This window comes from Limulus polyphemus, unplaced genomic scaffold, assembly GCF_000517525.1.
Source record: "Limulus polyphemus unplaced genomic scaffold, Limulus_polyphemus-2.1.2 Scaffold293, whole genome shotgun sequence".
Taxonomy (NCBI): domain Eukaryota; kingdom Metazoa; phylum Arthropoda; class Merostomata; order Xiphosura; family Limulidae; genus Limulus; species Limulus polyphemus.
In genome coordinates, this window is record NW_013665903.1 from 45,839 (window position 1) to 49,882 (window position 4,044).

A 4,044-nucleotide genomic window follows, 5' to 3' on the forward strand; every position below is an offset into this window, starting at 1 on the left:
ATAGGACAAGATAATGTAGGTACAAAGACATAGAAGATTCTGATAATAAATTAAGACAAAATGGTTTGTTCGTCGGAGTTCTTTTAGGTCCTTTCTTAACCTTTATGTTATCCATTGAAATATCCCCTGGCTGAACTTTAACTAAATGGTTCGTTGAGCTATGCAATGTATATTCAAACAAGGGTTAATCCATGTTTTAGGATGCGTCATGTATATAAGCAGATATTATCGTTCCTTAATGCTGTATCCCCCCCCCCCAGTTGCACAGCGGTATGTCTAGGGATTTTCAACGCTAGAAACCGGGTTTCGACACCCGTGATGGGCAGAGCACAGAGAGCCCATTGCGTAGCTTTGTGCTTAACTTCAAACAAACAAACCTTAATGTTCTATCCCCCAGTGGGTCATCGGTATGCTTACGAACTTACAACGATAATATCCAGGGTTCGACTCCCCGCGGTTGACACAGTAGATAGCCCAATATGACTTTGTGATGAAATAAACCTTAAGGTTTTTAAATTTTACAAATAAGAAGTTTTGTTTTATTAAATTAGGGATTTTTCAAAATGGAATTTGAGAACATTGCCATCAGAATTTTCCTATTCAATGTCACAATAAAAAAGCAACAAATTTATGTAAACATTTTACAGAACAGAAAAATAGAAAAATAGGAAAACAAACTGGTTTTGCCATTGATTTTCGTGGTCGTGAATTTTCACCTGTTTTAAGACGCTACACTTTTTTTTTTAATCACGGCTGGGATACGACTTGTTGGAAGTCTTATTTTGGAATGGTTCTTTGATCCCACTTTGACCCATATATGGAGGGCATGAATATTTTGCGTCCAAAAAGCATAGCACTATCTACTGAAAGTCGAACAATACCAAAATGTTGTGCTAATACATTCCGTTCCACCGCGACTTTATGTAGGCTGTGATTATCACGTGACTAGCTATTTGTATATTGAAAATAGATTTAATATAACTTACTCAACTCTCCGTAACAATAACAGTCAGAAAACATACGTATATTGTTCCGTGCTTATATAATCACACAAACTTAAAATCTTAGCTCTCTCCTTTATTATAGTTTTCAAAAATACACCTAAAAAACTTATTTTACTGAGATTTTAAGATCGAGAGATGGGCGCTCTGAGAGACGTCACTGCTCGGTATAATATATACAAGATTAGTAAAAATTGTTCATTTAAAAGGGCGGAATGGAGATCGTCAAAAAGTACAGAAACAAGTTGAATCCAAATGCAAAGATTATATTTTCAAGCCTATGAGTAGGAACTCTGTAAAAAGTAAACAAACAAGGCTGGAAATAGTGACTACATTATTTTCTCAAGCTACAAATCTATAGTTTAACTTTATGTCTACAGTACTTATCAATTTTAGTGGAGTCAAAATAAATTATAAATGTACAACAAAGAATAAACACATGTACTGGTATGCAAAACAACAAATAAAATGTAAAGTTGTTCTCGAATGATCCTCTTGAAGGCAAAGATTGTATAATCACAGACTTAATGGCAGGTTTCCATAAACGTCACGGTGTAATGTAACAAACAACGAGCAACAACGAAGCAAACTCATTTTAACGGAATAATATTTATTCTAATATAATACTCTGTGGACATACAACGCTAGAATCCGGGTTTCGATACCCGTGGTGGGCAGAGCACAGATAGCTCATTGTGTAGCTTTGTGCTTAATTACAAATAAACAAACTAATATAATACAACACAGATTAGGTCTGCGTCACCCTTTTGTATATTCCTCAACCGCCTACTGTGCACATGTGTTTGCTAGAATAAGCCGACACAAATAATGCATGAAAAATTGACAACAGAAACACACGTGGCGTAAGTCACCAGTTATTGACAACATTTACAACTGCTACCTTAACCCCAACTATTTAAAAATAGCAATAACTATATGAAATAGTGCTATATGGAGTGGTAATAAATACTGAATACGCACTCACGATCTCAGTTAAGCATAAGAAACAGTAGAAAGAATCACCACCGTCGTTTGAGTAGGGAAATTTACTGTGATAGTCGTCCAGTGTCAAAAACTTGCTGAAATATAGTTACGTAGAGACAGCAAACTCGAGTAACGATATGCAATAGCAAAATCGGGAACCTTTCACGTGGCAATTTCCAATTAATGCACTAAAAATGTACGATTTATAGTTTCCAACTAACGCGCCCGCTAGGAAAAACACCAGATTTTTTGAAGGCGAAAAGTGAAAATTTCGCAGCACGACAAAATTAAGGAGATCGAATTAAATTTGAAAGTACTCTCCCAGTTTTTTGTAAAATTCCTGTGCGATCCCAAAGTACAATAAATACCAGTTGCAATGATTTTATAGTGGAGTCATAATAGGGATTTGTAGCTGGAATAAACTGTCAGCAGTATATATATCCAGCCTTGTTTGCTTATTCTTGTGATTCATATTTGTAGGTTTAAAATTCTCACTTTATAATTATCTTTTAAGTTGGCTTTGTTAATGCACAGCAATGGACAAATATATGTCTAGAGTAAGAAACAACCCCACTAAGCGCGTATAAAACTTTACCAGTAGAAAAGCAGCCTTTTCAAATAAAACAAATACGTCTTAAACATCGCTTTAAATAAAGCTTCGTGTCTTTTAAAGTAATTGTTTACTGAGCCAGGTGGCTTTGTGCCTGATGTTTCGTGTAAACACGCGCTTAACACGCATTGAGTACAAAGGCAGCTGCTCATAACAATATCACATCTATTATGTATTTATAACCACGTAACTTGCAATGAAAAACAATCAACTTTTAAGTAGGTCATGGACATTCGCAGCGTCTCATATAGTATACCTGTCTAGATTTAGGTGTAGAATATCCAGCCGATTTTGCTGTAGGCTTGTGAATTAATATTATTAATAATATGAACGAATGGGCAAATTTTTATTTTATCTAACAATCGTGAAATTACTTATTTTGCTTATTATCAGTATTTGGATGGTCCTAACTATTGGAGAGGGAGGTTTTAAGTGTTGTTTCAAGAATAAGTATGCTTGTTAAGGTGGTTTTTGCCCGAATGTTCCATTAGAGCTTTGAGCAAATTCTTGTGTGGTCCCTATTATGAATCATTATCGTGGTTCATTATATTTTTTATGCTTACTTGCTCCTGGCTGTTAGTGTATATACACATGCTTAGACAGAAAATAATATAATCAATGAATAGATAGATTCTTATTCCTGAAAACTGTAATGCGTTCTTCATTGAAACAAAAAATACTACCCTGACAAACCACAGAAATAACCACAAATTTGAAAAAATGTAGCTTTTTTAGTTTAAAAATTTAGTCTATTATTAGTCCCATGTGTTCTCTTTATTCATAATACTTTATATGAATGTTGGAAAAACACCAATAATATAATAAATATGTTACAAGTTTTCCACTGTTCTGACCACATAGAACAATGCAATAGTTATTATTGGACCGGTGTAAAGGTTATGCTGCATCACTTGAAAAGTACGAAAGTTAAATGTCTTCCAATTTCATATATGAAGACAGAAACATTACTGTTGAACTGCCAAAATTACTACTTTTTTATACAGTTAACTACCGCTGGTGGTCCACATATATTGAGTAATGTTTTAGGTTTTAAATTAGTGAACACGAATAATTCATTTTCTACGCAAAATACGCAGAGGATCTCCAGTAGAACAACTAGTAGAATTAATTGCAATATTGATGATGTCTTTGTCTACATTTCTTGCGTTATTCATATATATTATTAGGTATCTTGCATCCAACAAACTCTGGATCCATAGGCAATTTGACGCATGAACGGTTTAGGAAAGAAAGTTTAAAAAGCCCATCGGTAAGTCAAGAGTTAATGAAAATGTCAACATAAAGCTTCATCCAGTCCATCAGATTTCCCTCAGGGATATTAATCATGTTGCTCAATAGTGCTGAAACGTCACAATGTATCGTGGTGTTTTTTGATATCCAGAGCCAGAAATAACTTTTCTATAAGCCACAGAAACTAAGAAATGCTTT